This window comes from Natrix helvetica (genome assembly GCF_964273705.1).
Source record: "Natrix helvetica genome assembly, chromosome: 1".
Taxonomy (NCBI): Eukaryota; Metazoa; Chordata; class Lepidosauria; order Squamata; family Natricidae; genus Natrix; species Natrix helvetica.
In genome coordinates this window covers 217,717,678-217,741,048 of record NC_138548.1, presented here as the reverse complement: position 1 = coordinate 217,741,048, position 23,371 = coordinate 217,717,678, and the positions used below count along the sequence as shown (strand labels likewise).

Genomic DNA, 23,371 nt, shown 5'->3' with positions numbered 1-23,371 from the left:
TTAGCGAACACAAGCAGGTTGCATTCTGGAACCTAATTTTAGCAAGCGCTGGAAGAAGCCGATGGGTTCCATTTCCCATGGTTCCAAGCGTTACGTGGTTCTTTTCATCCTCACCTCAGATGCCGCCGTTACCTGGACAAACTGTCAAACACGCCCCCCTCTTCAACGTTCTATTGCGCAAGCACCGCCCTTCTTGAGTGCGACTACGTTTCCCATGCTGCCGCGCGAGTGCAGCGCGCCGCGTACGGGCGGGTGGGAGAGGCGGCGCGCGCTGTGTCACGTGCTCTCCTCCCTATAAAAGGCGACGCTGCACCGGCAGTCCTATTGTTATCACCGACGAAGTTGGGGGCTGGTGGTCTGCCCGCTCTGGGCCGCCGCCGCCGCTTGCCAGAGCCGCCCGCTACCGCCCTTTGCTGCCTATTTCCCACTCCCTCCCCTCCGAAGGCACGGAGCTGCTACCTCCGCATCATCCCCTCTTTAGGGGATCTTGGGCTTCGCCCTGCAGCCCCGGCCTGTGTAGAGGGAAGGGAGGAGGGACCGGCGGGCGGGAGGAACCCCTACCCGGTGAGTGGCTGGATTCAGCTGTGCTGGCTGGCTGGCGTGAAGAGGAGGGCGTGCCTTGCTAGGGGCCGGGCTACTCGGGGTCTTTTCGCGGTTGAGAAGAAGCGGGCAGGAGACCCTTCCCCGAGAGAAAAAAAAACCTGAAGGCGCGGGGTGGGGGATTTTCCTCGGTGGGGGTGATTCTGGCCGCCCTGGGGTGGCCCCTTCCTTGGAAGGCTGGGCGATGCTTCCCTGGAAGGAGAGAGGAGAAGCGCCCTCTCGTTCAGGCAAGGATGGGTTTTGAGGAGGGGGCGAGGGGAGGGGAAACGTGCCTCACCCTTTTACGTTGCAGGATGGAAGGAGACGGACTTCCCTTTGGCGTTTGCATTTGAATCCCTTTGGTCAGGCTTTGAGGTCTTGTTTTGTCGCAGATTCCGGGATCGAACACGGTGTGTCTCTAGGGTGGTTTCGGAGCTGGTTGCCCTCCTCTCTTGAGCCTGATCGGAGGGCTTCTGTGTGTCTCCACGCTGGAGAGAGAGAGAGAGAAGGGCTTTTGGTGCCGCCTGTCAACTGGAGTTGAGGGTTTGCCTAAATGGGAGGTTGCAGTTAATCTCAATAGGAATTCCCTCCCTCCCTTGACGTTTAAAGTGTGTAGCTACCTCAAGATGAGGTCAGTAATTATCTCTTGCTGCGATTATTAAAATCGAGGGCTTGGTTAGGGGAGAGGAGAGGGATATTTTTCAAAATGTCACTCGCCCTTTGTGCAAATAATCTAGATGTGGAACTGAAGTGGGGTGGGTGCAGGAGAAAGGTTCATCACTGTCAAACCATTCACTAAGGCTGCATTACTATTACTATTAACCTTCTCATCGTTCCTATCACCCATCTCCTCCCACTTATGACTGCAGGACTGTAACTTTGTTGCTTTTATCCTTATGATTTATATTGATTGTTTCCTGATTGCTTATTTGTACCTTATGACTATCATTAAGTATTGTACCTTATGATTCTTGAGAAATGTATTTTTTTCTTTAATGTGCACTGAGAGTATATGAACCAAAGACAAATTCCTTGTGTGTCCAATCACACTTCGCCAATAAATAATTCTATTCTATTTTATTATCTGAGGCTGCATCACTGAGCCAAAAGTGATGGATAAATCTACATAGTTGTTTGAGTTTGTGGGAATTGTTGATGTTCTGATTAGGTTTTTATAGATACTTTTGTAAAAGCAGTTTTTTTTTCCTCCCTGTGTAGGCAAACTATATATTGCCAGTTTTCATTCTTTAGTGTGAAATCAGGGGATTTCACTAAAACAGAGATTCACTAAAACAGATGTGTTATGGGTGGCATTTGTGGGGGCACTGACCTTAATGTTGGATTTTAGCATGATCCAATCAAAGTGATGTTTATTATTCATACTTCAGGGATCATCTTGTAGGACAGAAGATATCCTGAAAACTAGGTAGAAAGTGATGCCTTGGGATAAGAGTGGGCTCTGATATTTTAAGATAAGGATAGCTTATTTTCCATTGACTTTGGCCTTGAGGTTAATTCCTAACATTGAGTTTAAAGGAGTCCTAACAAAAATCTAACTACTACTGAAATCTCTCTTTTTGGAAGATTCTAGAAAAACTTTTGACTAGTACTTTTATGGCTAAGCCTTGGAATTAGAGGGCACATATATTATACGTTAATCATAATAAATATTAAGGTGGTAAATGTTTTGTCTTACTAATTTATTAATGCTAAAGAATTTCTCTCTTGATTTTGAAAATATTAAATGAAATATAGAAACCCACCTGAAAAAGGATACCTTAAATAGTAATTATGTTTGGTAAAATAGGGATTTTTCATATGAAATTGTTAATGTATTGTAAGAGACATTTTATGAAAGATGTGACATAGACTTGGAAATAGGTTGTGTATATATAGTTTCAGAGATTTTCCAAATCAAAGATGATAACAAAAATTCAAAGATACAAACCATAACTTGCTCATTAAAATATTTATATATATAAACCAAATCATAAATGGAAATGCTTAGATAGATATCCAATTTGGCCATAGTATACCTCCAAACTTTATACCTCTTGCAGTAAAGGTTTAACTATTCCTGCATTATGTTACATTTGATAATTTTCAGGAATTGCAAAATTTTCTTCTGAAGCATTGGAAGCCTAGGAGAATTATTAATGATTCCAGTTTTTATAAGCTAAGGGGAGGAGGAGGAGAATTAGGACTTCACAAGGTTTTAGATTCAAAGAGAAAAATGTGTTTTGGGAGTACACAGGAGCACTACTACCAAATCAAATGTCTTTTCCTGCTGGGGTATGGAGAGCAGCTATGTGATCCTAGGAAAGACTTGGACTTCATCTCTCCTCCATGTGTCTAATGAGACACATTTTTAAAAATAAATCTAAATCTAAAATCCTGCACCCTAGGAGTCATTCAGTTCAGGATTTTTTCAGGAGCCTGGAACTGAAAATTTTTCAAACTGAGTCATAATGTGAAAATCATCAGGAATTTATAACAGGAGCCATTATGTTCCTATTGTGGAAACAGGAATAATATCACTGTTAAATGATGTAAAGAAGTTGAAGGAATGATGATAAGAGAGTTGGAAGATTTAAAGTAAGTTAATACTTCATTCTTCATGCTCATAACAATTGTATATGGACAACTGTGGGAGAGATTCATATTTTTGCATAAAGGAAGTTGCTGGACTAGTTTCCCTTGATAATCAACTTTTTAAATGTTTTCATTACTTGAAAATTATTTAACGCAGCTCAAAATTTTGTTTTAAAATTCAGCAGTCAAATCTTAGAAGGAAAAATACAGTTGGTAAGATGTATATTGTGCTTTTTATATAATTTGATGTATTATGATCATAATTCAAGCAATGGTATTATATAGTTATATTTATTTTTATAAATTTGTCATATGTATAACAATAAGAAGGGTTAAATTATTTGTTAAATTGTCCCAGATAAGTAACAAAACAAATTCTTTTGCAATTTGTTCAAAGGTGTAGTCTCTATTGATCAATAGCAGTGATGTCACAATAATAGCTGTTTTAGAATGCTATCTTTCAAGATATTACTAATGTAGGGAACATCTGTATTATGGTCAGATGTGAATGATACAAAAAGTTAAATTTATTTTATTACCAAAATATACAATTATTCATTCATAAGATACATTTCTACAGTGAAAACAAAAGCATAGAACAGACCTTAGGTGGTAAATTTAAACTTTGTTTTTCTTTCAGTTACTATTAAGTGGAGGTCATACATCTTTTTTTAAAAAAGTCAACAAACAAATACTGCATATATTTAAAATATGTACATGAAATTATATAAACCTGTTTTCCCCACAAGCATGGTACTGTAGTTTTCATCGTGGCCTTTCTTTCCCCATTTTATTTTCATTGATAATTTTGTAAATTAGTTTATGCCCATGGTCACCCAGTAAATCAGTATCTAAGTTCCAGCCATCCAAAGCCTAGTTGATTCCCTTCCTTAGCTAGCACTTGCTTAAATTACTAACAAGAACATTGGAGTTTGTCCTTTGATTTCATTGATGGACTCAGCAAAATGTGTTTGTGTGTGTGTAGCTGACCTCACCTACAATATGATGACACAAGAATCAGTGATTGACATCTTTGGCTTTTACCTGATAATCTGTTGTAATCTAAATGATTTAGTTTGGTTAAAATGAAAATGTAGCAAATTTAATACAGGAGACTGGTCCTGCTATTCATACATTGTTTCTATATAGACTGATTTTCAGGAGATTGGAACCTGACAAGAAGGGAAGTACATCTGGTTTGGGGGAAAAACCGCCCCTGTGCGAACCTTTCTGTCTGCTTAAGGGGGAATAGCTAGGAAATAAATATAATCCATCAAGAAAATCACAAGGGTAAAGATGTATAGCATAGAAAATTCAAGGTGAGTTTGCATATGTGTTTATTTGTATATAATATAAATCTGTATTCCACAAAAAACAGTTTGGGTATTGATGCATAATGAGGTACAATTATCTCTGGAAGGATATACTGGGAACAGAGTTGCGTTGTGTGTTGAATTCATGGAATTCCATAAAGTTTAGAAGACATAAATGAGACAGACCTTTCTATCTAACAACAGAGGATTTCCTATCTGTGTAAAAGCAGGTTAGTATGAGTATACAATCATTCCTTTCCTCTTGAACCAGGAAACTAAAACTGAACTGTAGAATGAAAAATGAAATTAGAGAGGCATATGAAAAAGAGACTGATTTAACAGACTAATTTACTTCACTGGATGCAGCAGATCAGAGACAGCCCTTAGAATAATGGATGTAAGTTGTATCTAAGGTAATCTTGATGAGGCAATTAACACAGGGGGTGATTTATATGATATTCTTACTAACCTCCTTACGCAAATGATATAAATTGCCATAACAATATGCTTTCATATTTAACAGATACTTTAACTGCAACTAACACCTCCCTCAAATGGTCTGTTAAAACAAGGTTTCATTACAATAGTATTAGGAGACTTCAGTCATCCCCACTTTGACTTTAAAATCTTGTTCTAGACATGAGGAAATCTAATTTCTAGAAACCCTAAATGATTATTTCTTGGAGTAGCTAGTCAAGGGAGCTATGATAGCAATAGCACTTAGACTTACATACCGCTTTACAGTGCTTTACAGCCCTCTCTAAGTGGTTTTACAAATTACAGCCTATTGCCCCCAACAACCTGGGTCCTCATTTTACCCACCTCGGAAGGATGGAAGGCTGAGTCAGACCTTGAGCCTGGTGAGATTTGAACTGCCAAATTGCAGGCAGCCGACAGTCAGCAGAAGTAGCCTGCAGTACTGCACTCTAACCACTGTGCCACTGTGCCTCATTATACTGGACTTAACATTAAATAGCATCCACAATTTTGTTATTAAGCTAGTCACAAAGTTATTATTTTTCCAAAGCTTCAGTGTGAATATAAATGGATCCTTGCTGGGAAAGGGCACACAGTCACGTTTTGTTTCTGAAAAATAAATATCTAGAAGATGGGGGAGCTATTAAAAGTTGAATAGGGGAATAAAGAAAGCCAATTTCTCCACAATGCTTGGAGGTAGAAAGCTATAATAGAGAATGTCAGGTAGAATGTATATTGGTACCTTAGATCAATGATTCTCAAACTTTTGTTCACCATGGACCCCCTTTAAATATCTTTTGTGGCCACAGACCAAAAAGATTTAACTCAAGATTTAAATAATAACATTTCTTCAAGCCTTTGCAGGACCCCCTGTGATGTCATCATGGACCCCCGGGGTCTGCGGACCACAGGTTGAGAACCATTGCCTTAGGTCACGGTATATAGATCAGCATCTATGGAGTCCAGAAGGGAATCAGACTGGTTAACGTGCAGAATCAAAGATGCAAATCTTATTCAAGTGAGGAGAGAATAATCAGTGAAGGAAAAAGAATGATTTTGTGGATGCATGGCGAAGTATATTAAGGTGACTTTAATCATCTTAGGATAGCGGGAGCTTTAAGTTGTGCTGAAGGAGAATATGGAACTAATTTTGAGACTGTAGGACGTTCTCAGTTTGGAATATTGGTTTAAACTTAAGAGAAACATAAGTCGTCTTTGATTAACAACGGAAACCGGGACTAGGATATCTGTCACTAAGTGATCTGTTTGTAAAGTGCAACATCACATAACCTTGTTGCCTAATGACAGTATTTCCCTGTTGCTGACATTAAGTGAGAACTACCTGTAGACACAATGTGAAGTAATGTCAGACAACCTGACCAACTAAAAATAACCTTTGTATACAGATGATACCGTGTTTCCCCAAAAATAAGACAGGATCTTATTTTCTTTGACCCCCCCCCCCCCAAAATAAGCACTTGGCCTTATTTTCGGGGAGGTCTTATTATTTTCAAGGTGCAGGAGGCGGAGAGCCATGGTCACCTCATGGCTGCTGCTGAGTTGCAATATTTTCAAATAGGGCTTATTTTGGGGGGAGGGCTTATTGTAGCGCATGCGCTCAAAATCCCGATTGGGCTTATTATCTGGGGAGGTCTTATTTTCAAGGAAACGGTACCTGCTCAAGAGTTCTTAAGTTCAACATGAAAAAATATATTAATGAATCTTTTAATACCTGCATCTATACAGAACACTAGAAAAAAGCCAATATGATTACAATCTTAAAAATGACTGAGGGGCTAGTAACAAGTTATTGATCAGATCTTCCTCTATTAAAAGAGAGCATGGCTTCTTCAAATGTAAGGCACTCTAATCTTGTAGACTATTTTGATAGTATGGGCAAAGCTTGTGGACAAGAATGACCCAATAAATACTACATAATTGGATTCCCCCCCCCCCCCCCAAAAAAAAAGAAGTATAACAAAAGTCACTCACCAAAGGTTCTTGAGCAAATTCATCTGCCATAGATAAGTTACTCTCATAAATTGGCAGTAAGCTAAAAACTAGGAATTGGAAAATAAGAATAAATAGGCAATTCCCACAATGATGTTGTGCAAAATGGAGTCCTCTGGATACCAGAGCAATGTTTTGCTTGTATATCCATGAGCAACTTGATGGACATTTTTACAGATTATACCAAATTGTTTAGGATAATAAAATAAAAGATTATGCAAATCATTAAAAGGTTCTCTTCAAATAGGATGCCTGGGTTTCAGAATGGTAAATGCAATTGAAAATAAAAGTCAAGTGATCAATCTTGATATGCAAAAAAAAAAAAAAAAAAATCAAACCACCCATACATTAAATGAGTTTTCAGCTGCCTGTGACTGATCAGAAATTGTGGTGGGCTATTCAGTGAAAACATTGGCCCTTGCTCAGCTGTTATATAGAAGGCAAACTTTGTACTTGAAATCGCAAACGAAGGATATTGAAAATAGAATTGCCCGTTTTAACAATACTTTATATAAGGATATGCTACCTATATTATATTACCTTTAGGCAAACCTAGAGTGCGCCATTGGAGTGTTGTGTACATTTCTAATCACAGCCTCTTAATATTATTGACCTAGGAGAAATGCAGAAAAGGGCAAGGAAAGATTGTAGTAACTGTCTCCCTTTGGCTTGAAATGAAAAAGACACGACAGAGGTGCACAAAATCCCACATTGCCAAGAGCTTCGCTTTCACAGTGGTAGAACTTGACTTTTTTTCCCCATTGAAAATGAATACTGGTAGACAGCATAGTTCTTTGGTTGCATTTATTGGCTATTTATTGACTCAGTTAACTTTGATAATTTGACCAGATAAACCTTTTGCCTTAGATTATATTCGTTCTTGCCAATACGGTCCATAAATAATGTATGTATTTTGTATTTCCTGTTTGTATAAAAATTCTAACACAAAACTAAAGCGCTTAAAATATTTTCTGATGCTAGTTTACAAAACAAGTGTGCTATTTGTGGAGAGAAATAATAGATCTCTTCTTTTAAAATAGTTGATTAGTATTTGTTTGATAGTGCATCAGTATTATTTTTGTACTGAGCTATTTCAATTCTGGTGCCTAGCTCAAATCCTGCACTAAAAATATTTTAGTACACATTGCTTTGGAATATGCCCTGTTTTATACTAGATGTAACAGCTGTGAACTTTTTAAAAACACATCAGGCTTGGATCATTTGTATCCATCTGATGTTTAAGTCTTCTAATGATGTCATCTTATTCAAGGCCAGTTTGCTGCTCTGCAGTGAAGGTGCCATGTCATTCCAGATGCATCATTTCTGCTTACAAGTATGTGGTAACTTAATGAAATTAGATGCTCCAGAATTCTAAAAGAAAATATCTTATCACAGAGGGATATGGCAAAAGTATATCTCCTCCTCCAAATTAGTTTTTCTTGGATATTTAAAAACAGTCTTTTAAAAAGTCCCCTATTTCCAGGTTTGACTTTCACTGATGAATGAATCTCTATTTTTTGCCTAAGTTAAATTATTTTCTTCAATAATTCTGTAGCCTGATTCTTTTGCTACAGTGGAGATGTATGGGAGTTATGTCTAGGCCTATTTCTGATATTTATTTTGAACAATGTATATCTACCTGCCTTTGTCTTCCCTTCAGTGATGGGAAGAATATAAAAGCAAAGGTTTTCCGCATGCTTTTCCTCTGGTTGATTGGCCAGTTTATTTGCGATTTGATTCTCCCAAAGCTTCAGAAAAAATACTTATTCAAGTAGATATAGAATTATGTTCTAGTCTTTATGTGCCTGAACTGAGCAATGTTGTTCCAATTCATGAAATAAAAATGGCAGTATACAAATTTGACTAATAAAATAAATGACTGCAAGAGATGGACTTTGAATTAATGGGGCTTGACCACACTGATATCATGGTTTGTGCTAGGAATATTCCAGTTTGTGATTTTAGCTGTAATGAACTAGGTTTTTTGGGGGGGAAGGCTGCATTGATAACTCATCCTTCCTTCAAGAAGCTCGATTGCATGTAATTCTCTTTCCACCTTCATCAGTGAGTCTGACAGAAGAAGAGATGATAATTAGCTAAAAGTGGTATCTGTCTGGGTAGGAACATGAGTTATATATCTTGTCCTAGTACTGTATAATATTGTCCTAATACGGTATTCTTACCTCCGCTTCACATTGGCTGCTCAGCCTAGTCACTTATCTGTTTATATTGATTTGAAAAAGAATAGTGGTCCAAGAAAGGAAAGAATAGATTGCTAACCTGATCTTTAGTTCCAGTGCACCTACTGTGGTATATAGTCTGTTATTTGCACTTTAACAGATAAGGTAGCATTCTGTACTTGACAAGTAATGTAAGAATTATCTGTAGTTTCAGCTTTGTTCCCCTACCCAAAGGCATTAAAGAAGCCTCATAGCCCCAAATCAAATGTTATCACATGAAGGCAGACGTATCTGTGGCTGTGCCTTTAGTGATTTTTCTGATAAAGGTATGGCTTTTATGCAGCAGAATGAAGTGTTCCCCAAACATCAAGATCACTGTGGTAGCCATCTTTTTCTGAATTAAAATTGAGGGAACTTTTTCACTCTGATAGTTTTAAAGATTTCTGTTTCGAATTTATAAGCATACTTGCCTTCAGAATAAACCTCAGCTCCATTTACATTGACTTACCGTTTCAAATAAAGTGTCTTGTTTGGGAGAAACAAGATATTCTAAATATTCTAGATATCTCAACGTGAGTGCTGTATATATCATTGCTTTTTAACAGTCAAATCACACTAAGTAAAGTCATTCGTTACAGGGACTATTCCAGTGCAGAGTGAAATGGAATAGTGAAGCTAATAGAGAGATGGGAAGTAGCCCTCCATATAGTTTAAATACATTTTATTTCTCTTGACAAATCAATTATTAAACAATTGAGCAACACATTTGTTTTTATTTGTTTCTTAGTTTTAATGTCAATTTTGGTGAGCAAATATTTCTTTTTAAAGTCATCTCCCCCCCCTCTTTTATTTTTGTTAAGATATTGTCCCCAAAGGTTTGTCTCTTTATTTTAACAACTTTTTGTGTCACTAAATAGAGTGCAAGCACAATGATTTCAGTATCTTCTAGTACAGGCAGTTCTAACTTAGCAATTGGGAACAGCAACTCTGTTGCTAAGTGCAGCGGTTGCTAAGAAAAACATCAGGCGACCTTGACGAACAATTTTGCTTCTGTCTTCACAATTAACTCTGCTTGTTGCAAGCCAGTTGTGAAGCACACCAACTGTGTGTGTCTATGGGACAACACTCTTTTTATGCTGTTGTAACTTAAAATAGTCTCTAAACAAGGCAGTTGGTAAGCAAAGAACTAGCTCTATCAAAATTTGTGGAAATTACTCTCAAGTCAAATAAGGACATTTAACAGAAAGATTACACTTTTGGGGAACTATTTCAAATTGTCTACACACAATAGAAGAGATGAAGTATTATATATTATACAGGTAGTATGTTTAGTTGATCTTATTCACACATTTTTCTTTCCCACTTTAAATGAATGCAAGTAGAGTAATCCAAAGAATTTGAATGGAATATGCGAGCTACATAGCTATTTTCTGATTTATATTTCTGGCTTAGAGGCTGCGTGTTATTTTGGAAGGCAGATTGCTTTATCTTGAGAGAACCATTCTTAAATATTTCAAAGTTGATAGAATAGTATAGAGAATAGTAATGTAAGTTCTGAATTGTTTACACATACCCCTGAAACACTGGTGAAGATTAGATTTGGCAGTCTATGTTGAAGATTAATACAATATTAAAATCCTGTCAAACAATTGTGGTAATAGCAGCCAGTGAGTAAATATCGATAATTATAATCTATTTAAAAACAACAACTCTTGAGGTCCTCTGTAATTTTTAAAGGTGGGTTGGGTCCTGAGAGAAAAATGTTTTAAAGAACACTGATTCAATACATAAAAATTGTAATAAAAGAGGCAAAGCCATGATAATTACAATTCCACAATTACTATATAAAATTATTTAATCTCCTAAACAATTAAAAAAAATCCTTCATGTGCTCAACACCTGATTTCTTTTTAGCTTAAGATTTAACTATTGGTTTGAATAGATTCCAGTGAGTTTGCTTAAGGGAAAAAAAATAAAAACAAAAGTTTGTGCAAACCGAACTCTGAAAGGGAGGGAAGAAATGTCTTGGTGGAGGAGAAAGAATGTCAGAAATAATGTGGCAGTCTGGTAGAAGTTATTTGATTACCTGACCATAGCTTAGAGACGAAACCATGTCACATCTGTTTTAAGTTTCCAGAGGCAAGGAAGCAGCCTTGAGAATCAAATGCTAAACAGGGACCAGTTCAGCCAGGTATGGTGAACCTAGAGCAGACTTTGAATTTCATATATCATCTTCATTTGGTATAGACCTTCTGGAAAAGCATGTCTTCCTTTATTTCAGTTTTAAATATGATATTGGATAAAATTACATTATCTTTCTTTAAAACGAATCAACGAGGAACCTGCAGATGTTACAGTTTGATTGCTGGAAACAACAGGTGTTTCCAGGAATAGCTGGAATGAATTTTATGTAAAGATGAAGGGATAAAAATCAGAATGCAACCAATTACTGAGAGGACTGTTGCCTGTACCAACTGTTCCCGTTTCCTACTTCTTGCCACTGCTACCATCTGTACTTCTTAAGAACAAAAAATGCCCAAGGATAGATTTCCCCCAGTATCCATTATGAAAGGGTGATGCAGAGCTTTAGCAGGTGTAATAGGGATCATTAATTATTCCTTGTTGTATATTGCACCACTGTTTTTTAAAGCTATAATTAACCATTTGATTTAAATGCTTGTCTAGGGTCTTCTCATACTTGGCTATGTGTTGTACGGTATATAAGTGGCAGGTAGTTCATATCTGTGTCTGGTTTACTAATGCTCTAGTGCAGGGATGTCCAAACTTGGGAACTTTAAGACTTGTGGACTTCAACTCCCAGAATTCCCCAGCCAGCCATGCTGGCTGGGGAATTCTGGGAGTTGAAGTCCACAAGTCTTAAAGTTCCCAAGTTTGGACACCCCTGCTCTAGTGTATAGAAAAATCTCCACTGGAAAGATTGCTGGTTCAAGATTGGTAACTTCAGTGCGATAAATTTGTAATACAGAGATTAAATTTAAACCACAGACCTGCCAAACAGCTTTTAATTCCTGAAGCTATATCAGAAGATTCATTGATAGCGTTCTTAATGGATCAACACATATGCAGCTTTATCATCTAGCAGTTAAAGGAAGCCAGTCAAGTACGACTCAGTTTCCAGATAATCAGCTTTAAAAGACTTGGTGGAAATAGCCTTCCACAAGGTTGTGAAGAACTGGGTTTCCCCCCCAGTAAATGAGTTTGTTATGCAAAGCCTTGATTATTGCATTGTGATTAACTCTGTATTTTGCCATAGATCATACATTGAAAAATAGAAAGAAAACATATTTTTGTGGATTGATGTTAGCTGCTCAGAAGAATGGCTGCTTCTGGAACATTTCCCATTCTCTTACTGTTATATTTGTAGAATTGCTAAAGAGGCAAGAGCTTGAAGGCTGTAGGCAAGGTAGGGATAGCAGTGGCCAAACTATAGCAAAAAAGAACAAAGGATAAAATAGAATGAAGCGACTTGGCAGAGAGTAGTAGTCAAGCTGCAGAGCCTGCAGTGGACAAAGGTACAAAAGCAGCAACAATGAGTATGGTTTGTGCAAAAATGAGAGCAAGAGAGAGAGAGAGAGAGAGAGAGAGAGAGATCCTTCAATATAATTACAAAGCATTCTTATTGAATTACACAGCACCAAACTTTATTTAGCCAGAAACAAAGACAGCTGTGTTACTAGCAAGAAATTGTGTCCCTTATACTGACTGGCATTTGTATAGTGTGCATGAAAGATTAATTGTATGAAGTTCTTTTGAATATCAGTGTTAGACATAACCTATCTACCGTTTGTCTGATTCTTCAGTGATGAGGATCAGGGTCATCGATGTACAATGCACATGTGCCCCCTAGCATTAGTTTGTGAAAAATGGAGGTCTTAAGGTCTTTCAAAAGTGACTGAAATTCATCATAAACTTAGGAAAAAACAAGTTAAAATCCCTTTTGACGGCCAAATTTCCTTTATTGTGCCTTTGTAGAGAAGAACATTTGTCATTTGCCTGAAAGAAGGACCAGATACTTGTCAGAAGGGATGTAAAATCAGATTATGGCTACATCCCTGCAATACCCCAAAGTATCTAGGCAGATAGGAATCCTTGCCTAAAGGAAGCCTCTAACGAAAAGGCAGTAAGTATTTTTCTCTGCAACTTCTGCCTTCTTATGGTTGTTTTTAATCATTGGCTGAAACCTGCTTCTTGATTCTTTCAGCTACATTCCTGGCTACTCCCACATGGATATCTGTGCTGTTGCCACTTTACCCATGCCACTTAATTGCCTATTTCCCTGTCTGTGTGTAAATGGAGCTGTGACACAGGGAAAAAAATATGGAATGTATTTCACGTTCAATTTCAATCTTTATTACAGTCACGGACTGCCACAATATTTCATAAACTATAAATTATGAACATATTACATGGGAAATGGAAAATTTAAAAATGTGTTTGTCCCGTCCGCCCTATTTCTGCTTTTGAATGTCATGGCTCGCGCTCCACAGTCCCCTTCATGTTGACTCAGGAAGGCGGGGAATGGGACCACGTGTTCAGGAGGCTGAGTGGTCCCATTCCCTTCCTTCCTGCGTCAACATGAAGGGGACCATGCTTGAAGAAGTCAAACTGATTCTGAGTCCCTGCCAAGAAAACTGCATAGACTGGCTCTTCAGGAGTGAATTTGAATTAGGGACAAAACTCAATTGTAGTATAGAAGTGAGAAACACATCGAGACATCATACCCCAGATCTTTGGTCCAAAACAAACTCCAAATCTCATAGAATATTTGGATCTCATGGATTAGTACCTTACTTGCTCTCTAAGAAGTGATCTAGTGACACATGACATTCAAAAGCAGAAATAGGGCGGACGGGACAAACACATTTTTAAATTTTCCATTTCCCATGTAATATGTTCATAATTTATAGTTTATGAAATATTGTGGCAGTCCGTGACTGTAATAAAGATTGAAATTGAATGTGAAATACATTCCATTCTTCATGTTGATTCAGGAAGGCAGGGAATCGCACCACGTGTGCCTTTTCCCTTTCCCCTTTTTCTTTTCTTTTCTTTTCATGATGAGAGCGGTGAGGCTCTGCCTCCCCTGACCGCACGTCCCTGGCTGCTATGTTGGCTACTCAACATAAGTATCATGTTGGATGTATTGTCCTTAATAAACCATTTCTTAGAATATTCTAATAAGAAAACAAAAGATGTAGCTATCACTGTTAAGTGTAACTTTATTGTAGTGTAGGTGTCACACCATAGTTATGAATGTAGCTCTTGGGGAAATTAGCATAAGACAATGAGAGTAACCTGTCTGTCTACTTGGGAGGAGCCTCCATATTCTAGGGGACTTCCTCGAAGAAAGAAAATTATAAACTGCTCTGCAAGTTGCTCAAAATCAGACGTGATTGAAGCAGAATATAAGCTGAATTAATATAATTGCAGCCTGGTTCACCAACATACATGCCCAGTCAGCTTTCTTCATTTGATATGTAGCTCTTTCCATTAGGAAATCTTTGAGAGTAATGCAAATTTACATTCTTGCAGCTTTCCAATTCTGCACTAATAAAGTACAAATTGGAAGAAAGCCATTGGACGTTTGGGGTGGCTAGAGAGAAAAACGGGAGGAAACAAGTTAATAAATGATAGGAGATTAAAAATACAATTTATTTCAAATTGAATTTGAACCCTGGTAACAACATGAAATGCATCCATGCAGTTTTCTTAACAATATAAAAAGGGTTTGCTGTTGTCTTCTTTGATTGCTTTTTCTTTGATTTCCCAGTCTAGAATGGAGACTGCCAGCAAAATTATATCTATGTATTTATTCATGCTTATCCTTGCTTAGGTGTGTGTGTGTGTGTTTGTGTTTGTGTTTTTTTTGCAAGAAAATCAAGATTGAGTAGATGTTGCTTATCTGGCTGGGTGATAAGACTAAACGTATTACAATAGAGCTTAAGCAGAATGCAGTTAGGTTTGGCTGATCTAGGAAACCAATCATCCATCCTTCCCGATTAGCAAACACTGTAAATAAGGGATCACTTGATGACTAGTGAGGTTATCTTAGATTTGGATTTTGTTTAAAAAACGTTAGGTTCCTTTTTTGTATATGTCTGCGCTGGAAAAAGTCATAGGTCACAACAAGTAGTCCTCGACTTACAACCCTTCGTTTAGTAAGTACAACAGCACTGAAAAAAGTCACATGACTGCTTTTCACACGACCATTGCAGCATGTCATCAAAATGCAGATGCTTGGCAACTGACTCGTATTTATGATGGTTGCAATGCCCTGGGGTGACGTGATCACCTTTTGTGGCCTTCTGACAAAGACAGTGGTGAAGCCAGATTCACTTTTCAACTCTTGTTGCTAATTTAACAACTCTGGTGATTCGCTTAACACTACGATTCGCAGAAACGGAAGTCATAAAATGGAGCAAAACTCACTTAACAACTGCCTCAGCAACTGAAATTTTGGGCTCAACTGTGGTTGTAAGACTAGGGCTACCTGTACTTTTTTTTTCTTTCCACTTTATCTTGTTTGTATGTATTTTGACTTACAATCACCTCTTTTTTTTTAATGTGTTCCCTTCCCAAAGCCAAGCATATTTTCTTATCTTCCACCATGCTAGGCCACTTAATGCCTAGCAATAAAGTAGAATTCCTCTTGCACTGAACACCAGGGCATGCAAAAGAGCTAATTAAAAAGCTGGCTGCATTTCCCTACTTTTTAGTTAAAAAGGGCGTTATTAAGCCTCTTCAGTATCCCTTCTCTTTAGCATATTTCTTTTCTCTTGCGTCTCTGCTTCTTGTGGGTCACATCTTTTAGCTTTTGTGATCCTGTAGGAGGAGGAAACCTTTTGACAGTTGTAAGCTGATTTGGCGCTTTGAATACATTGTAGCCATTATTTTAAAATGGTTGCCATGGGAAAGCTTGCCCGTTCAGAAAATGCTTAGCCTGATTAGTCTGGCCAGTTGCAGACACCCGTTTATCTGAAGACAAGTTGATTGACATTGGTCTCCGTTAATCCACTTAGCCATCCTCAGATCATGTTTGATCTGGTCTTGGTTCGGGGTGTTTTTCTGGACACCTGGCATAGTAACACATAAAAGCCCTAGGATGCATCCAGTTACCATTTCTATTTTCTAAGAACGCCTTTGTGGGGCCCAAAGACATTTTTTCACACAAAGCCAATATCTGCAATTGGAACCTCGCTTTGCGGTGTGCCAGATAACCCATTTAATATTTTTCTTAAAAGGATCTAAAAATAAACTAATGTCAAGGGGGACGGAAGCCTGATGGGTACCAAAGATGTCCACAGTCCGATGTTCCCCAGCCTTGAATAGAATTCCCGTACAATCCCTTGATTGAGAGCAAAATGGCAGTGAGGGTGGAAGGGGAGGAGAATACAATAGACACAAAGTGCTTATGAAGTTTGAAAGGGAATTCCAATGGGGAAATGTGATTTTTTCCCCCCACCAGGGGTTGGTTAATCACATCAAAGCCTTGCTTTTTACTGGATTTTTTTTCTGTCTAAGAAGCAGGGTAGCATTAGTGAGATTACAGCATTGTGCATGCAGTCTATAAAGAGATGTAAGTGCCAGGCAACTGAGGCAAAACACCTAAAACTGGAAATAGAGCCCCCAATTCCAGTTTCCAAGAAATAAAATTGTATGGGGATTGGATTTGGGTTATATAACTCTTACAACAACTCTTATGAAGTTATCATAAGAGCTCTGGTGGCACAGTGGTTAGAATGCAGTATTGCAGCCTAACTCTACCCACTGCCAGGAGTTCGATCCTGACTGGCTCAAGGTTGACTCAGCATTCCATCCTGCGGAGGTGGGCAAAAGGAGGACCTAGATTGTTGGGAGCAATAGGCTGACTCTGGAAACCGCTTAAAGAGGGCTGTAAAGCCCCGTGAAGCGATATATAAGTCTAAGTGCTATTGCTAAGCGCTATCATAGGCCCCAATCCTCCAATCCTTTTGTAAGGGCCCAAAGACCTGGCTCTGCCAGTTGGCCTGTGGTCCAAATGGAGGAACAGCACAATAGAGGTGGTTGATTGAGTAACAACTGATCCCACCTCCCCTCATTCCACCCCCTCCCCCATGTATCTTTGATTTTAATTTAATCTAGTTTTAATATAGATGTATTTTTATATCTGTAAGCCCAGAGTTACCTTAGGGTAAGAGGGGCGGCCAATGAATTTTATAAATAAATGAACAAATGAACAGTTTCCTATGGTATGTTCCCCATCTGTTCTATTAATTACCAAGTTTTATTCAAAAATATTCATTTTCTTAAATCTTTTGTACATATGTTGATACTGATACGTAAACTTATCTGTGGCATAATTTGTTCAGAATTTTCTCATGTAACCCTTATACTCGTTATTTTAAATATATTTTGATATCTGCATTCTGGTAAATAAAATTATTGAAATATTCAAAAGTATGTTAGAATCTGCTGAGTGATACAGATTTAATTAGCTATATGGCTTCTTTTGAAAGTGTCCCCATTCCTGAAAAATACCACAGTTACAAGCACGAGAGAGTGCACGGATCTTCCATTGAGTTTGTGACTTCCTAATCTCAACTGAAAAACTATTTTTCAGAGAATAGGTTAATAGGCTACAGGGGGAAAGAGCCCTCATTCTCTCAGCATCCTAATTCTATCATGCAGTGGAAAACTGGCACCAATAGGCAGCCTCAGCTTGGTTTCTGAGATAGTATAGTTCTCCTGCTCTAATGACCCTATAAGTCTACTGAATATTAGGACTATGTCATAAGGCATTAGTAGCCATGTCCTATTCCTCTTTTTTCTACTACTTTCTAGTGAGACGTACTGCAGTAAATATGTTAGGCTTATATTTGGACATCTTTTTTCAACTCTGAAAACCCATTAAATTTCCTTTTAGGATTTGAGGCAAAAAGAGGATGGCTAGATTCACATATCACAACAAATCAAGGTGTAGTGTAGGTACAAACTCAACCAACTATGCAAGCAAACCCTAGTAAAAAATATAGCAGGTGAAGTATGAACCCAATGTTTAGCTTACATAGGGCTCAGTTTGCACAGTGTTGCTGTGAGGATTGAGGAGTGAACATTTATAAAGCCATCTGAGCATAAAACATTATACTGGGCACTGCAGTCCTAAGCATTAGAAAACCTTGTTCAATAGCAGAGCCTGCCTAGTCATATGAAACTTCCATTTTGTGAATCTGGGGAATGAATTAAATGGCATCCTCTCCCGCTCTCTGGCAAATAGGACCCTACTTGAAGACCTGCAAAAGTAATTTTGGGCTTAGTGCCCACAGTTGATGGTTGCCTCTTGAAGCTGAGTGTTCCCATTTGTGAATTCCTCCTTTCAAATTCCTTGTTACTTCCTTTTCTAAACTAAATAATTCCCTTGAAGATTTTCCTTCTTTCCCCCCCTTCCCTTCAGTTCTCCCCCCCTCCCCTTTGTAATTGATTTGTTAGTGGTTTTTCACTGAGGGGATCCTACTGCCTTTCTCATCAGTTCCTAAAGTCTGTAGGATGTCTTCAAGATGTTTGGAATTCCTTGCCATAATGAAAAGCAGGTGATGCTCCTTTTAATCAATAAAGCTCTTCTCACTTGCACGTAGCAGGTTTCATGTTGCTGCTCACTGGGTGGTTCAGTGGGCAGATGGGGAGGAGAAATATGAGTCTGATGCTTTGGTCTCTGAGGTTTTTTTCCCCCCAACGTTTTTTATAAAGAGTTGTTTTAGTGAGGACATCAAAACCTTTTAAGTTATTGTAAGGTTTTGCAGAATCCAGAAAATAGCAGTTTTAAACCTGCTTCTGTCGGGTAACCGTGAATAATAGGATGCTTCTGGATCTGTTGATTTAAAAAAAAAAGTTTGGTAGAAAGCTTGTAGAGTCGAAGTGCAATAGGTTCTTTCAAGGGTGAGGCCAATCCCATTAAACATGTGTTGCCGAGAAGAATTAACCACAAGTTCTGAGATTTCCTGATACTGTGAACTTTTAAAAGAAGAATTTGCTTTTCTCTAGAAATGTGCATATTCCAACAATGGTTCCATTTAAACTTTGGAAAAAAATCTGCAATGAATTCCGAGTAACATATTAATCTGATACCCAATACAGGGTTCCACTACAGGACAAGAATACAATCGGTCCAAAATGGTTTTCAGACAAAAAAGAACAAGCCATACAAGAAGAAGGTTGCCAACAGTTTCATTAAGTAAGATCTTTTATTATACAGGGCGGACACCCAAAAATGTACTGACTGTCTTGCATTCTTGATTTTTCATCCTGTCCTTCATACAGGGCAGTGTCCATAACTTACTCTCTGTCTTCCTTCTTTTCCCCACGATAGCAGTCCTGTGAAGTAAATTGAGTATATGTGCTCAAAGTACTCAGTACTTTGAAGTTCCTCATTCCTAATCCAACACCTTTACCTGCACCACTCTGGCTCTTTTGTTTTTTCTCATGCTTATTATACATAGTAGTACGGTAACTTAGGAAGCTAATAATGTATGAAAGGGCAGAGAGAGAGAGAAAGAAAGATATACTGGTGATGGTAAGTTAACAGAAGTTGGTAACAGTACCAAATGAGATGTGCAACTTTTGAATCTAATGGCACATGTAGTTGCAAAGACATGAGGATGTTGTTCTCTTTTCATTAGTGTTGCCTGTTCAAAGAGAGTGAATACATTTCAACCAGGACTAGATTTTATGGGTGGCAAACTTAGTTCCAGGGTAATTGGTGAGTCAGGAACCCTTTCGCTTCATTATCTGTTTACACCAAAGGTCCCAGCATCTTCTGAATTTGGCCATCTTATCTGGCCATGCAACTCAAGTTCATGACTAACAGCATTAGAAGAAACTATAAAAAAAAACGGATGCAAAAGTGCTGACCTACCTAAAGGTGGAGAAATCAGTGATGAGTAATTAATGACTTGCCAAGTTGACATTATTATGCTTGGCTTCCTGATTTGTCTCAGTTGGCAGGATCGGTCTCTTTCCTTTAGCAGATACAGAAATCAGACTGTTATATTCCCTCCTGCTTCTCAGAAATGTTTCTCAATTGAAGGGAACATAAAATCTTGATTTTGAACAGAGCTGAAGATTCAGCAGTGGAGAATGGATGTTGTTTTTCCTCCCTCTCTCGCTCCCTCCCTCCCCCCCCACCTGCTGTCTGTCTGTCAGTCTGACACAATCTGCTAGCTCCTTTCTTCCAAAGAAGCCTGAGACTGGCAGTTAGGATCATCTTGCTGCTGCATGCCACATCTGGCTGGCATGTTTCTTTCACAAGCCCGTTTGTTCAGCTTTGTTGCTATGGAGACAGTTGCTAGGATGTGGAAGGGAACAGTCAAGTGCAAGGAAGAAGTGGGCAGGGCTAGTCTGGGTGGGTGGTGATGGAGTTGCACCAACATGCACGCAGTTTGTGGGAAGTAGATTCATGAGATCTGCTGACCAAATCCTCCTTCTGCAGAGTCTTTTATTTTATGAAAGGCTGGAGTTTTATTCTCCCAAAAAGGCAGTGGGTTAGATTTGCAGAGTGGCATTTCTCTTAAACTTTCAAAGCAGTGATTTTTATGGATGAGGTTTGTGTTTCTACAGTGGATTACTAGGCTGTTGTGTTAACTTCAAGGCTGTTTTCCCACCAGAGTTCAGTTCTCAGGGCGGAGAAGCTCTCTTTGATACATTGCAATGCTCTATTTTCTGACCCTTTCTTGTTTCCCTTCACGTATTCCTCCTCTAGCGTGTCATTTGAGGGTGATTCTTTCAAGAGCTGTTTCCTTTTTCTTGTTTCATCCACAGCTTTTTGTGCGGGGAAAGGGCAGCTTTTAAAAAGTTATTTCTCTCTTGGAAATGGCATTATTTCTCTCTTGTTCCCAGTCGTCAGGCACATTTAAAAAAAAATAAAAATCAAGCCCTGTGCTCAGACTAATCTGTCTCCCAGCTGAATAAAGGAAAGGCCATTGTTCTGTAATGAATGTCTTGCAGCAGAAAAGTGGTGATAGGAAAAGAAACTCCTAGCATGATTCAGGGTTCCCTCCTCTCTCCCTTTCTTTCACATCCCTTCTATTTTTGGAAATGGTTTTTCGTCAGTGCTGACCAACTGTAGAATTGTTTATATATTCTCCTTGCTTATTATGTTAGGTATATATATTATTATGATGATTTATATGATTATTTCCAAAATGATGTAGACCAGATATTTTAGTCTTATACTTATACTTGAGTCAGTATAAGAAATATAGGCAATACTTTTTAACAAATTCCCTTTTTAATTTTTTAATGCTACATTTATTTATTTATTTATTTATTCATTCATTCATTCATTCATTCATTCATTCATTCATTCATTCATCTTTCCAAGCACCTAACAATCCAAACCTGATCTTACACAACTTTTTGACATCAGCCAAGCTTTATAATTTCAATTTTTTTATTAGTTTATCAAAGTATAAACAAATATAAAAAATATATAAGGGGAAAGTAAGGAGGGGAAAGGGGAAAAGTGTAGGGTAGAGGGGGGAAAGAAAGAAGAAGTGTTGACTTCCGACTCCTTTTGTTGCAGTAGAATAAGATAATAGGTAATTAAAGTTTTTACTTTTACATAATAATATATACTAACTAGCCATTTCTATAACAACAAACCTATGAAATATAGATGATACTTGAGAGCATTCCTGTTCTTTTTAGATGCAGATATTGGAGAAGCTAGAAGCAAAATACTCTAAATCTTAGGTGCTTTGCTTTCATATTTCCAGTTGTGGCAACATGGTGTTCTAGCTGTCTGCTGAAATAGAGCTGCACTTCCTTTGCCTCCTCTACCATTAAGACTAGTTTTCTTCAGAATGAGGTGGTGCGTAATAGCACGGAGTCATGTGGTTAATGCATCAGGCTAGAAACCAGGAGACTGTGTGTTCTAGTCCCTTTTTAGGCATGAAGCTAGTTGGGTGACCTGGGACCAATCAATTTCTCTTAGACCTAGGAAGAGGAGGCAAGGGAAACCACTTCTGAAATCTTGACAGGAAAATTGCAGGGACTTGTCAGGTAGTTGCCAGGAGTCAAGACTGACTTGAAGACATGCACACACAGACACAAACAGCATAATATTACAGCAGTGTGTGATAAATTTAGCTATGTTCATTCTTTTCCTTCGTTTCTGGCAAACAGGGCTTTACAGGAGCAGGCAATCACCATTTGTGAGCATTTCTCTTCTGCCTTCAGCCAGGTCTTTCTGCGGGTGGATAAGTTAGGACAGAGGTGTCAAACTCAATTTAATTGAGGGCCGCATCAGGGCTGTGATTGACTGGGGGGGGGGAGATGGGCATGGCTGACTAGCTGGGGGCGTGGCCAGCTTGATGCCACTCCCCAAACTGCTGGCATGTTTCCTCTTCACATTGGATAGACTGGGCCGAAGCCACACTGGCCTGATCTTTCCTCTTCGCATTGGGTAGACCAGGCTGAAGCCTGATCTTTCCTCTTCGCATTGAGTAGACTCGGATGGCCCCGTGGGCCACCTTGAGTTTGACACCCCTGAGTTAGGAGCTAACCTTCAGGAGAACAAATTAGAGCAGTCCCTGCCAGTAGCTGTTACCCTCTCAAGAGAATGAGGTGTTTCAAAGAAGGAACACTTTGGCATCGCATAATCCCTGACCTCCGGTCCTTCCGACGCGCCCTAAAAAGTTGGCTTTTCCAGCAAGCCGGCCTGGCCTGTTAATTTTATTTAATTTTTAAAATGTGAGTGTTATATAAATTGGGTTTGTTTTTTGGACTGTTTCTAATTTCCTTTTAACTTTTGTACTATGTGTTTTTTAATGCTGTACGCCACCCTGAGTCCTTGGGAGAAGGGCGGCATATAAATCTAATAAATCCAAATCCAATCCAGTGAACCCAAGTACTTTCTCTGAAGAGCTGCCTGTGCTCCAGCTGGAAGGATTTCTTCTCCTCTTTTTGGCTGTTGGTTGCTTCTTTCTGGGGAGGAGTGTTGCATTCCTCCTCCCCCAAATTCTTTTTCTATCAGGGTCCCACTTGTGAATGTGAAAAAGGCCATATTGCAGAGAAATGATAGTAGTGGTCTGTGTTTGTTTGTTTTAATAATGTGTGTTACTAATTTTGGAGTTATAGCCTGTATTCCTTGCAGCCTGCCCTTCTTCCAACTGAAATGTTTATTTTCTGCATGGCTTTATATCATAAGTTAATGTGTGTATTGGGGGG

The 23,371-nt window shown here is 38.6% G+C and overlaps 1 protein-coding gene across 1 annotated transcript in view; it reads left to right on the top strand.

The window, feature by feature from the left end:
- The first annotated feature begins 339 nt into the window (after positions 1-339).
- Positions 340-23,371, top strand: part of CSRNP2 (cysteine and serine rich nuclear protein 2) — a 45,544-nt gene continuing 22,512 nt past the window's right edge. Inside the window, exon 1 of the mRNA XM_081937635.1 lies at positions 340-564. The gene's annotated coding sequence lies outside the window, so the exon portion shown is untranslated. The remainder of the gene's footprint in view (positions 565-23,371) is intronic.